Source organism: Myotis myotis, unplaced genomic scaffold (assembly GCF_014108235.1).
Source record: "Myotis myotis isolate mMyoMyo1 unplaced genomic scaffold, mMyoMyo1.p scaffold_m19_p_2, whole genome shotgun sequence".
In the NCBI taxonomy this organism is placed as follows: Eukaryota; Metazoa; Chordata; class Mammalia; order Chiroptera; family Vespertilionidae; genus Myotis; species Myotis myotis.
This window is the reverse complement of record NW_023416324.1, coordinates 105594602-105600601: the sequence shown is the minus strand read 5'-3', so window position 1 is coordinate 105600601 and position 6000 is coordinate 105594602.

Below are 6000 nucleotides of genomic sequence, written 5' to 3'. Positions count from 1 at the left end.
TCAAAATATTAAAATTTCTCCTTTTTATTAAATTTAAAATAATGTTTTTAAACAGCATTCCCTTTCGGCTTATTTGCATATACAGAGGGATCATGGGAAGCCTTCGGTAACTTTTTAGAAGAATTTTACTTTACTAGGATTCAATTGCTTACAAAGACTAGTAAATTTAGTAAAGTTTTATTTTGATACACGAGATGCAAACGCTGCTTCACTTCCAGCCTAATTTAAAATGCAGCAGTGAGGAGCTTTTAAATAAAAGACATTGCTAGTTTAAATAAAGACTTTGCTACTAATAAATCAATTTTTTCTTTTATTTGGCAGAAATTCCTTATGCAACCAAGTATATTATAGTTTGAAATATTGCACTCGGGAAAAACTGTCAAATACATATCTAATTAAAAAATTTTTAACACTTAAAAACAGTTTTCAACATAATAGGATCTAGTCTTGACCATGGAATCAATTACTCTTAATTTGTTTATGATATATGCATAACTGTGGTTCTACTGAGAATTTAAGATATCTTTTAAAAATGTATCTACAAGCCTTTTAAGAAATATGAGCTCTATTGTTGGCCCTTATAAAGCCAACTGCTTAAAACATTGGTCTATCATACCACTGAAATTATATTAAGACCATGATTGCTAATTTATTAAGCATTAAAAATATCTTCTTAAAAATAGTATTAAATAAATCTGAGAGGCAAGCACACTTTCTGCCTCATCCACATTTCCACAGTAAAACTCCGCCTTAAAACTCCACCCCTGAAATCCCATTCTGCCTCAGTGAGCAGACACTCCTTCTGTGATTGGCTAAGTCAGAGGGAGGGGCCTTTGTTGTTCCAAGATGGCGGCCCCAGGGGTGCGGCATGCCATGTGGCCAACATGGCGGCTGCCAAGTCAGGCAGCCCAACATTGTGGCTGTCTACACTGTTCTCTGACAGAAAAGATGATTTCCTTATTCTCACAATAAACAAGGGAAGAGCAAACCAAAATCCCTAAAAGATAGATGGCCAACATTATATTGTAGACAAACAGAAATCCCATTAGCTGTTTATACCCTTTATAATTATCTTAGTATCAATTACATTTAAACTGGTTTTTGTATTAAAAATTTTCACTTGAGATCTTAAAAATTAATCCTCTTTTTAAAATCAGACCAAGACCCGAAACTGGTTTGGCTCAGTGGATAGAGCGTCGGCCTGCGGACTGAGAGGTCCCGGGTTCGATTCTGGTCAAGGGCATGTACCTGGGTTGAGAGCACATCCCCAGTGGGAGATGTGCAGGAGGCAGCTGATCGATGTTTCTCTCTCATCGATGTTTCTAACTCTCTATATCTCTCCCTTTCTCTCTGTAAAAAATCAATAAAATATAAAAAAAAAAATAAATAAATAAATAAAATCAGACCAAGAAGTAACATATTTTGAATTCCTAATCATTTAAGAGAAAACACATTCTATTTTTTCAAAAACAAGTTATACATTAGATATTTAATTAATTTTTCCCGATTCAATTTGCATTTTAAACTTTCAGAGCTTTAAATCTGAGGAAGCAAATTAAATACTTAGCATTTTTCAAATCAATACTTTTGCATTTAAGGATACATTTCAAATAAAATATAAGGCATTTTCAATTAATAGGTTAACTTCTATCTTCTAGACTTCATAATAGGCATACTCAGATCAACATTTCAGTATTATAAATCTCAATACTTTTAGATGATTTGAACTTAAAAGTTTTAAGTTTCCAGCCAATAAGCCTGGCATAGCTGCTTAATTTCAAAATGGTCACAATTTTCCTGCTGGGGAAGTCAAGAAGCAAAACCATAGCTATTCACATGTAAACTTGACTATCAACTTCCTGGTGGTACTTGCCTCAGGGCGGGAAATTTCAAAAGAGCTACTTTAAATCACCTTGGGAAACCTGTCTGCATTTCTTTCTCGCGTTCATCTCCACCATTTTTAAGGCCAAAACAGTCTCGGGTTTTTATTCTGTACACAGCAAAAGGTCAAGTTCAGCTCAAAACTATGCGCACTCGTTTTTAAACTGGCCTTTTCCCTTTACATGTGCACAGAAATCCCGGATGCATTTATAAATTTGTAAAACCTTTTCAACTACAAGAAGGACTTTAATTTTAGAATACTTGGGGAGGGGGCGTCCACACTGGATCGCCACATGCTCCTTCTTCCCTTTCCCCACATCCTGCTTTGGGGGAAGTTTCAGCAAATGACTCAGATGGCGTATTTTTTCCCAAAGTCCTGCTAGATAGAAAAACAGATTTTAAAGCTTTTTTATTTTCCTTTTTCACTTTCCAAAGTAATAGCTAGCACCCAAGGTTATCTTAGCCAAAGTTTGGTTGTCATAAGATGTTCTCCGGTAATTTTTAAACAAAACATTAAGTAATCTCATTGTGGGAGAGCTTATAGCTCTGCCCTTTCCTGCACCTTTGAATCTCTCCACACCAGAGGTGGATTCGGCAGCAGGGTTTCATTTCTTATTACAGATTTTAGATTCCAAATACAAATTAAGATATTAATTTGAACAAGAAACCACATTGATGTGACCATGGCACTCTTTTTCCAGCCTGATTTTAAGGAGTACCTTTTAATATTCCAATTTCTTTATAAGTTGGCCTTTTTGCACAGGTGATTCTATTAACAGCAAATTAAACATATCAGGATTAGTACATGGAGGTGGAGGGAGCCATGAAGGCCATTCCTCCCATTTTTTTTTCTTTCTGCTCCTCTTAAGGAGCAGAGGGTGCAAGGGGAGGAGATTTATCCTCCTTGACCTCTCCTAAAGCCTCTAGGAAATGAAATGCCATGTTCCACAAGGGGAAACAATTTTTGGCAAGTTCTGATTAACTTTTTGACAAACTTTTAAGATCTAATGTACCTTTTTCAAGAAACCAAGGGTTATGTTCTATAATAACATGCAAAAACTGTAAAAGATTACCTCCTAAAATTTTAATACTTTAAACATGCAAATCAAAGGCACATAATATAGTTTCTTAGTTTTTTTAAAGCCAAATATACCTTTTTAAAGCCGAATCTACTTTCTTAAAGCCAAATCCTGCCCCGTTTGTTAGCCTGGTTAAGAAAACGTTCCCAGTGTACTTACAGACCCGGGCTTCTGTAGTTGATCCTGGGCACTGCGTGCGGTGGAATCCCCCTCACCTTTTTTCGATGAGTTTTCCACACCTTTTCAGTGAAAACTTCCTTTTCTCGCTCCAGCGAGACCTGCACTTCCAGATTACCTGTTGGGCGCCAGATGTCGAGTAAAACTCCCTCCACATTCTGCGTGGAGTAGGGTTCGGTATCTGAAAGAGGAGCCGCACAGCAAATGAGAGAAAAAGACACGAGATAATTTTGCAATATTGGGGGACCAGGTGGCAAGTCCGCAATGACTTCCTCCATGCTCAGGCCTCACCAAGCTTTTATTGATCTGGGATGCACCCATAGCATAGCCCTTAGGCAGGTGACCCCCTAGTAACAAACAGACTAGCCCATCAGCAAGGATTTACATAATAATAAATGGGGGAGTAGTTTCAGCTACCACTGTCTGGACAAACAGAGGTGGCGCCTAGCTCCGAGCTTTGCTAGGGCTTCAAAGGCACCCAGCCTTCGGGGGTTTTCAGGGAATTCTCTGTCTATACTTATCAGATAGTGAAGGCAATAAACAGTTTCCCACAAAAATGAAAAGGGAGCCCATTATATAGGAGAACATATTTGGCAATGATACATCTGATAAAGGGTTAATATCCAAAATATATAGGTAACTCATACAACTTAACAAGATAAAGACAAACAACCCAATTAAAAAATGGGCAAAGGACCTAAATAGACACTTCTCCAAAGTGGACATACAGATAGCAAGAGACATATGAAAAAAGCTCAAAGTCACTGATCATCAGAGAGATGCAAATTAAAAGGACAATGAGGTATCACCTCACACTTGTTAACAACTACCATCATGAAATCAACAAATGACAAGTGCTGGGGAGGATGTGGAGAAAAAGGAGCCCTAATACTCTTCTAGTGGGAATGCAGACTGGTGCAGCCATTATGTGAAACAGTACAGAATTTCCTTAAAAATAAAAATATATGGAACTGCCATTTGACCCAGTGATTCCACTCCTAGGAATTTATCCTGAGAAACCTGAAACACCAGTCATAAAGAATGTATGCACCTCTATGTTCATAGCAGCACAATTTGCAATAGCTAAGATCTGGAAACAGTCCAAGTGCCAATCTGTAGATGAGTGGTACATCAGATGAGTGGTAAAAAGCTATTCCATGCAGCAGTAAAAGAGTAGAATCTCTTATCCTTTGAGACAGCATGGAGGGACCTGGAGAGTATCATGCTAAGTGAAATAAGTCAGTAAGACAGAGACAAGCATCACATGATCTCATTCATATGTGGAGTCTAATTAACCAAATAAACTGATGAACGGAATGGATCCAGAGACATGGAAGCATGGAACAGAGTTCAGAATCTCGGAGGGAAGCGGGGGAAGCATGGGTGGGTGGGAGGTAATCAGCCAAAGACTTTGTGTGCTATGTGCATAACCCATGGAAACAGAAAATAAGGTGCAGAGGCCAGCTCAGGGTGTGGGGGTGGGCTGGAGGTGGTCAATGGGGGAATAATAGGGACATATGTTAAAAAAAGTTAATCTTAAAACCAGTATTATGAATTCCATAGATAAAAATAGAAGTCAAAACATATGGTGAAAAAGAAAAATCTGTCCACCAAGAATTCTTTACGTAATGAAGACACCATTTTAAAAATTCATACAAAATAAAAAGCATTTTCAGATTAAAAAAAAGCTGAGAGAATTTATTTCCAGCTAAAATACAGTACAAAATATATTAAAGGAAATTCTCTAAATCTTAAGGGAATTGATAATGGATAAAACTTTATCTACAAGAAAAAATAAAAAGCCCATATAATCCTATCTAATAAAAGAGAAACATGGTAATTGGCGTACGACCGCTACCCTTCCCATTGGCTAATCAGCGAGATATGCAAATTAACTGCCAGCCAAGATGGCGGCCGGCAGCCAGGCAGCTTGAAACTAACATGAGGCTTGCTTGCTTCAGTGACGGAGGACTGCAACGTTCCCTGCCTGCCTTGCCGGCCTCTGAGCCTGCAGTTTGAAACATTGTAACAAATACAGACACTAAACAAAACCCCAGAAACCTGCTTTCAGCAAGCTGGGATCTCAGAGCTGGAGTTGATACAGAGTTTCGATTGTAGAACTGAAACAAACCAGATACCTGCTTTCAGGAGCGGAGGCCTCAGAGCTGGAGCCTCAGAGGTAAAGCTGGCTCAGAATTAAAAAAAAAAAAAAAAAGGAGCAGTTGGGAGCTCCAGTCCCATTCTGAAAACAGCCCTCAGCCCCTCACCCAGACTGGCCAGGCACCCCAGTGGGGACCCTCACCCTGAAGGGTGTGTGACCAGCTGCAAACAACCATCATCCCCTCATCCAGGCTAGCCAGGCACCCCAGTGGGGACCCCCACCCTGATCCAGGACACCCTTCAGGGCAAACCAGCCGGCTCCCACCCATTCACCAGGCCTCTATTCTATATAGTTAAAGGGTAATATGCCTCCCAGCACTGGGATCAGCGGAGCTGAGAGGCTTCCCGGCACTGGGATCAGTGTGACAGGGTGTGGCGCCCCAACCCCCTGATCGGCCCTGCTCTGTGTGTGACAGGGTAGAGCCATAACCTCCCCATCGGCCCTGCCCTGAGTGTGACAGTGGCGGTGCCCCAACCCCCTGATCGGCCCTGCTCTGTGGGTGATAGAGGGCGGCACCCCAACCCCCTGATCCGTCCTGCTCTGTGTGTGACAGGGTGCAGTGCACCAACTCCCCTATGGACCCTACTCTGTGAGTGCCACGGGGAGCTCCTCAACCCCCTGATGGGCCCTGCTCTGTGCATGACAGAGGTGAGCTCCCCAACCCCCTGATGGGCCCTGCCCTGTGCGTGACAGGGGGGAGTT